At 45.5% G+C, this 7,003-nt stretch overlaps 2 non-coding genes across 2 annotated transcripts; both read right to left on the bottom strand.

Annotated features, from left to right (window-relative positions):
- Positions 1-798: 798 nt before the first annotated feature.
- Positions 799-871, bottom strand: TRNAV-AAC (transfer RNA valine (anticodon AAC)). Its single transcript has one exon. It is a non-coding gene; the product is annotated as a tRNA-Val (tRNA).
- Positions 872-1,945: 1,074 nt separating this feature from the next.
- Positions 1,946-2,018, bottom strand: TRNAV-CAC (transfer RNA valine (anticodon CAC)). Its single transcript has one exon. It is a non-coding gene; the product is annotated as a tRNA-Val (tRNA).
- Between the last annotated feature and the right edge of the window lie 4,985 nt (positions 2,019-7,003).

Genomic DNA, 7,003 nt, shown 5'->3' with positions numbered 1-7,003 from the left:
TTCTTATATGCAAGGGTACTCTGTCTCCCTAACAGTGCATGTGTATCCACAATGGGAGAACAAGCGTAAGAACTTTAACTTAAGCATCCCCGTGTGAGATGTCTTGTGTAGATACTCCAAACATTCCCAGCATATAGTAACTCTTACCCAGCCCACGGATTTTATTGACTGGTTCTGGGTACTCTTCTCATTGGCTTCTGTGCTGGTGAGGGTCTGTCACAATTCCCTTCTCTGGACTGTTTCCATAGGGAAGGAGCTGCTTCAGGAAATAAAGGACTTCGATATACACTACAAAATCCTTGTGCTTGCTGGGGAGCAACACAATGGCTTTGTACCACATGTGCAATGGAAGTTTTGTGCCAGGCACACACTGGTTCTTCTCTGGTTGTGACTACAGCGTACAGGAAGAAGCGGCTGCAGCATCCCCCCCTTGCTGTTTTCACTGCCTCAAACTGCCCCATGGAGCTGCTATTGGCTCTGTTGTAAAAAACCACCCTCCACGGAGTGGCTTGGGCACACAAAAACCTGCAGGGAATGGGAAGGGCCAGATGTTTCTCTCTCTGTGGGGTGACTGCAAACAGAAAAGAGCCAGAGTGTGTCTGGGAGGCACAACACTTCCATTGCATGTGCGATACAAAGTCCTTGGGTTCTTCCCCAACAAACACTTTGTAATGTGAAGGTGGACTGTGAACTGCAACATGAAACTGCCATGTTTGTGCCTGCACTTCTTAAATGTCTTGTTTTGCTGCTCTTGCATTGGCATAGCCAGCATCTCTCTTGCAGGTGGGCAAAAGGATATGTTTCTGCCTGGTTTCGATCCAGGGACCTTTTGCGTGTTAGGCAAACGTGATAACCACTACACTACAGAAACAAGCCCTCAGTCCTGTTTGCTTTTGCTCAGATCACCTGCACCTTATATTGCTCTCTTGCTCTCTTAACAGCCTCCCTTTTCTTCCCAGACTGCAAGCACCCTTGCCCAGGCAGAGCCAGCATCTCTTCTCTGTGGGTTGGCAAAACAAGAATTTTTGCCCAGTTTCAGTCTGGGGAACATTGCCAGGCCCTGATGACACGGCAAAGTGGCCAAAAGGCAGTTGTACCCCTTGGTAGCTCAGCTGGTAGAACAGAGGCTTGCAGAGGATACAGAAAGATAGCCTTGGGCTGCTGGTTCAAGACTGTCTTGAGGAACCGTCCCTTTTGCTGGAGTCTCGTTAAAGACAGGCCATGCTACATGGGTAGTTTGCTTGGGATCATTCAGGGGAAAGGCCAAAAAAGGCATGGGAGAGTGCTAAGGCTTGGCAAAGCCCAGGACTGAACAAGGAATGCTTCACTTTAACGCTTTCCCAACCGAGCTACTGAGCCGCCATATCTTCCTGGCAGGGGTGGCCTCAGTGATTCTCGAGCCCTGGGCAAAGGTCCAGGACGGAGCCCCATGATCACTGCCAACACCACCCCTCCAGGCCCACTTTCCCTGCCAGGCCCAAGCAAGGGGCATCCCTCTCCTTGTGCAGGCTGGCCGTCTGAACCCCTGTTGGGGTGGGTATGAGAGGCATCGGGAGCTTGCTCTCTCCCCTGTTCCACCAGTGGGGCAGGGCCATGGGCAGTTGCCCCCTCCTGGCATGGGATCCAGAGCAGCTGCCCTTATTGCTCATTGGGCTACGCTCACCTCTGCTTCCTGGGCACATCGTACTTAAGCAACCTGACCAGAGCTGCCCACTCACTCTCCTGCAGGTGGGCACAGGAAGAGTTTCTACCCAGAAATCCTGGATCCTGAGCACCATTCAAGGGATAAAAACTGCCTCTTGGTGGCTCTTGGGCGCTGTTGCCCAAGAGTCTTGCTGTGGCTTGGAGGTGGGGTGAGGGAGGCTTTGCCTTTAAAATGGCCACTTCCTTGCTCCCTGCAGGCACTGCTTACCTGGTTGGATCTTTGTCCTGCGGCAAAAAGAGATGTTTCTGCCTGGTTTCGATCCAGGGACCTTTTGCGTGTGAGGCAAACATGATAACCACTACACTACAGAAACAAGCTTTTTACTGCTTCTAGCCCAGCCCTTCTTAAACTTTAAACACTGTAATTGCATGCTGGACAAATATGACAGCCATACTATAACAATACTTATAAGAGAGTGTTAAAAATGTTAAGATGTGTTGCTTTCTTGCAGCTTTCCTCTTTCTCCTGAATCACAAGGGTCCTGTCCCAGCTAGAACCATCACCTCTCTCCTGAAGGTGGTTAAAAATGAGTTTTTGTTCAGTTTTGGTCCAGAGAAGTTTGCAAAACCCCAGCCTATACCCTGATGCCAATGACAGCACAACCATTCTCCTTAGTAGCTCAGCTGGCAAAACAGTGGACTTCAGTGGGTACAAAATGCTATCTGCAGGTTGCTGGATCAAGTCTGGATCGAAGAAGTGGTTTTTGCTGGGGTGTCTGCCAAAAATTGGCCATACGTCATGGATGGCTTGATTGGGAGTGGCAGCAGCAAGAGCAAAGGCCAAAAGAAAGCACAGGAGAGCACCAAAGCTGCATATTATCTGTTGTGCAAATATGTACTCTTATACTACCCGTACTTCATGTTTATCTAATGTCAGTCCTAGAACTGATTGTGTTCTGTTTCTGCAATTCTTTAACTCTGCATTGGATCCTTGCTAATGCTACGTCTTTGTAAAATCCTATGATGTTGTGGAAATGTCCTTGATATTGTATGAAATGCTCCCGATACTGATTGTACTAATCTCACGCTATGTAATCCGCCTTGAGTCTCAGTAAGAAAGGTGGACTATAAATGACATAAATCAAGCAAGCAAGCAAGGGATCAAACCAGAAACCTTCAGCTTTAGTATGATGTTCATCTAACTAAACTACTTTGCCTTGTTCTATATTGTCATGCACAGCCTTATCCATGGTGCACACCAACCCAGGAGTACAACGAGATGCACACAGATGTCTTCAGACAAAAGAAATGTTTCTTCCTGGTTTTGATCCAGGGATCAACAGCAAGCCCACTTCCCAGACCGGAAGTCCCCCTACCAAAACCACACAGAAGCAAATCCGGTTTGGTTCACCTATAGTGTAACTTCACAAATGTTAATTTCATCGCTCCCTTTCAGCCTCTCTCTTTCTCCCGCAAGACACAAGAGCCTGAGTAGAACCAGCATCTCGTTTTCGTAAAGACTATCAATATTTATAGAATGCAGAAGGACGGGAGAAATGAAATTGCAGCAGCAGGACGGACTATTCGCATTCAGAGGGACCGTAAGAACCGATTGCAGGGAGGTTGGTGTGTCTGGGTATTGAAACTTCCTTTTGTATGATACCTGTCGGTTCTCTGTTGTAACAACTGCAGGAGGGCCGCGATTTTGGATGGGAAGCCCTCCTTTCAGCAGCACTTCACCAACTCAATCCCTCCCCCTCCCCTGCTTTTCACTTCTATAAAGAGAAGGAAGTGAGATCACAGCCCTTTTCTTTTGAAGCATCTTATGCTTATGGACAGCCCCCGTGGTGTGCCTTCCCTACATTAACTGCAATATGCAGAAAAGTTGCTCTGTATGGAACTCCTATTCGTATCAAAGAGGACTTTGGATGGTTTCTATATTTCAGCAAAAGAACAAAGAACAGAGATTGACTGAACAAAGCTTTCCAGAGAACATGCCGTAACCCCACGCCACGGCGATAAAGTTCAGCTGACAACCTGCGGTCATGATGAGCGAGCTCTTAAGATAAGACCTTTACAACCATGGCCTAGGAGATCTACTTTCCACCCTTCTATCTTTTAAAAATCTTGTAGCACCAGATGAAGAGTCCCGGGGGGCTCCAAAGCTTGCAGTGTTTTGTGCTAATTTGGTAGGTCCAAGAAAAGGTATTACGCGGATTTTGTTCTTGTTTGGAGGATTTGGCTTAAACCACTATAGCTGCGCAACTTTTTCATGCTCAAGGAGTGTGCATGGAACAGGTTGATGTATATTTGAGCATCTCTACAGAGGTCGACACATTAAGAGCTATGCTGGAAAGCTGCCCCCTCTCCCTAGAGGCATTAGATTTCTGTCTCAACAGAATATGACTGGGGCACTTGAGATGGAGCCTATTCCTACAGGGAAATAAGTCAGAGTTCTAGGGGATTATCTTCCCGACAAGTACACTTAGGATTGCAGTGTTAACTGTATTAAGAGCAGAAGGAAGGAGCCAACAGGTCATACCACACTAAATTCATGCACAGTACTTTACTGGAAATCTGAAACATCATGCATAAAATATAGTCCTTTGTGGGATCATAAAAATTCATAATCCAAGTAGGAGTAAGTAAATCTGCTCCCTGACAAGCTGCTCTAGGACAAGGCGAGGCGGCTATGGAGCCCATTCTATTAATCCACTTTGCAGCTTGTGGGATGCAGTGGGATGCTTAGCGCCAAGGTAGGGAGGAGTACACAGCAGATGAGCAGCGAGAGAGAGGAAGGTTGCCATAGTACATCTGGGGACGGCTGACATGAACAGATGGCATGCGACAGGAAGTCTGCATTATACAAGAGGGATGTACTTTACAAAAAATGGTAGCAGTAGCTGACAGTTCGTGGGATGCCGGCTGCAGGATGCAAGCTTTTTAACTGTGCTCTGACTTTGCCTCTCTTGCTTTTATAATATTTGAAGAAACTGTGACTGAAGCAACAAGGAACACACATCTGGAGCTATAAAGAGACTTTGGAGAAAATAATGTGGCCTGCTGCCAGGATGCCAGCTTAACGTGCTGCTGCTGCTGCTAATAATAATAATGTTTATTCGGTATATAACCAGCACAGGTCTCTGTATTAAATCCAGAGTAACAGTATAAATAAACAAAAATACACTAAAATCCAGACTATAAAAATACAATGTCTTATCTACAGTATTTAAGTTAAAATTCCTCACCTTCTCTAGGACAATTCGAGTCAAAATGCAGGAACTACTCATTCTCTTGAGTCCACAACCTCCCGACTGCATTAGGCTTTATCGTTGCGAATGTTGTGGGCCATAGCTAGAAATTTGGCGGAATTCAATAAATACTGAGGATTAGGGTCGAAAAGTAGTTTTTGGCTTATTTTCATGTCCACAAACCCATGAAGACTCTTTAATAAGGGGTGAATAAACTTTGCTCTGCTGTCCTCATAGAACCTACAATGTAATAATACCTGTTCAATCGATTCTATATTCCCCGACCCACAAGGACAGAGCTGCTCTATCAATGGCCTTCTGTTACCGCTGATGGAAAGATGTTACATCTGGCCATTGAATAGGCCCTACAATGTGTTGGAATCCCTAGAAGTGATAAGTACGCTGCTGGGGCTACTACATATTTTATTTTCTGTGGGGCCAGATGGCTAGGAACCCTTGCAATATCATTCTGCCTTTCTATGTCATATATTCTTTGTTTGACTATAGCCTTAGCTTTTTCAGGTGGCATTATCTGCAGCGACTCAAATGAGAACCCCAGTAGGGAGATCTGTTTCTAGACGTAGGGTGGCATTGGGGACACTGGTTGGGAAGCAGAATACAGCTTTTAAAAATTTCGATTGGATCTTTTCCAATGGAGTAAAGCTCAAGGAAGGGGACCCCAATGTGACACCATACATTCATTGCAGGATTGTTTTAGAGGAGTATAATTTGAGGCCAGCAGAGATGAAATGTCCGCCTTTAGTCATGATGAATTTGACTATATTAAGTGTTGATTTATGTCCTTTATTAGCAATGTAATCATGATCGTTCTTTTTCGCCCCTGTACATTGGAGCGTAACCCCAAGATATTTGTAATTTAGTACTTGCTCTAGTCTATGGCCCTTAATGGACCCTATTTTTGGGCCTCTTGCTGAAGACCATAACCTTGTTGTTTTGGTAATTTATCGCCAGGAAATTTGAACCACAGTAGTGGCTCAATTGCTTTAGTGCCCTTTTAAGACCAACTGTTGTCCTAGAAAACAGAACCATGTCATCGGCATAGAGTAGCGCAACTATAGGACGGTTAGCTAAGATGGAGGGATGGGTATCAACTGTCAAGATTGTTGATCAAGTCATTTATGTAAAGGGCGAAGAGGTAGGGAGCCAGAACACAGCCCTGCTTGACTCCTTTCTCTACTGGGATGGCATTTGTTAAATGCCCATGCTTATTGCATCTACTCCTGGCGGTTGTATCAGTGTATAGGGCTTTTATCAGGAAAAGGAGCCTCTTGTCAATTGATGCACTACTCAATTTGTCCCAGAGTCTTGCCCTTTTGATGGAGTCGAATGCAGATTTTAAGTCTACAAAGGCTGCATATAAGGGGTACCCTATGGTTAGATACATATTTATCTATTAAGTTTGTTAAGATCATAACATGTCCTGTAGTGGAGCGCCCTTCCCGGAATCCTGCCTGTTCATCTACTAGAAGCTTCTCATAGTCCAGCCAGTCCCTAAGCCTCTCGAGGAGATGGCTTGCATACTAAGATACTCAGTAGGTGGATTGGTCTGTAATTCTTCGGGTCATTTCTCCTCCCCGCTTTGAAGAAGGGGACTATCACGGCATTTCTCCATGACGCAGGAATGATTCCAGTTGAGTCAACATGTGTGAAGAGAGCTTAACTTGCTATACACCCATGGCCAGGCATTCTTGTCTGGTTTTCTTTTTCACTCTCTGGCCTTTGAACAGACTTCCTAAATGCCCTCGCAAGGAACGGGATCGAAAACCATCACACAAAACTACAAACAGACAGCAGTGTCATATGTCAATTACAGTGCTTTGTTAAGTAAGAAAAATTTTTCTAGTGGGAAGGCATTCTTCCAGATGGTGCACATGACAGGTGTGAGAAAGGATTGTCGATGCTTGGTTATGTGAAGTACCTCACATGTGATGCTTGTTGGAAAATTTCAGAAAGATAACGTCAAGCACAGCTCGGTAAGATTTGCAGTTTCCTTCTGTTTGGAGGTATTGTGCCTCTGGTCATACACTGGTTAGAGCTTTGTGACCAAGTCTGATAGCTCTCGGTCTTTGTCTGTTATAGCCTGTGCT

The sequence above is a fragment of the Eublepharis macularius genome, chromosome 1 (assembly GCF_028583425.1).
Source record: "Eublepharis macularius isolate TG4126 chromosome 1, MPM_Emac_v1.0, whole genome shotgun sequence".
NCBI classification, from domain to species: Eukaryota; Metazoa; Chordata; class Lepidosauria; order Squamata; family Eublepharidae; genus Eublepharis; species Eublepharis macularius.
Note: the sequence above shows the minus strand (reverse complement) of the source record. Positions and strands in the feature narration are given on the sequence as shown.